Consider the following 865-nt stretch of genomic DNA (forward strand, 5'->3'; position numbering starts at 1 on the left):
TGGTGGGTCTCGAACCCGCGGGCTCAGGCAATCCACTCACCTCAGCCTCCCAAGGCGCGGGATTACAGGCTGAGCCACCGAGCCCGGCTCTGGGCTACTTTTTTATATAATTTTCCAAGATAGTTATAAATTCAAAAGGAATGACAGTGGATTCTTTGTTTCTATCTTGCAATTTCCTGTCCCCAGTGCCACCTGAAAAAAGTTCAAATCTTATCATTCAAGGTCAAGATGATGTTAACCAAACTTCAAAGAGACAAACACATTTCAAACATGGCCACTGACCACCTCTTCACCTCAGAGAATGTCGTTTTACCTTGTGAGTCGACCTCGCCAGGGAGCCCGGCCTTTATCAGAATCCATCAGATGACCACATGCTGTAAACAAAAAGAACAGCCGTCAGGACACAGGAGCTGCTCAGAGATGCCCATCACTGAACACGTGGGCTATTGTTTTGTATTACTAATATTATTTTTTTATTTATGTGTTTCAATAGGGACAGGGTCTCGCTGTGTTGCCCAGGCTAGTCTCCACTCCTGGTCTCAAGCCTTCTTCCTGCCTTGGCCTCCCAAAGTATTGGTGCAGGCCAAGCTACTGCACCTGGCCCCACTTTGCATTTTAAATCAGTTTGCTCCAAAGGCAACTGCTTCAGGTTAAAGTAATGTTTTATTTATTTAAGAGTCAGAGTCTCACTCTGTTGTCCAGGCTGGAGTGCAGTGGCACACTCACGACCACCGCAGCTTTGACCTGCTGGGCTCGGGTGATCCTTCCACCTCAGCCCTCCAAGTTGCTGGAACTACAGACACGCACCATTATGCCCGGCTAGTTATTTTTTTTTTTTTTTTGAGTTGGAGTCTCACTCTGTCAC

This window comes from Carlito syrichta, unplaced genomic scaffold, assembly GCF_000164805.1.
Source record: "Carlito syrichta isolate Samal-C Ts95f unplaced genomic scaffold, Tarsius_syrichta-2.0.1 Scaffold307187, whole genome shotgun sequence".
Lineage (NCBI taxonomy): Eukaryota > Metazoa > Chordata > Mammalia > Primates > Tarsiidae > Carlito > Carlito syrichta.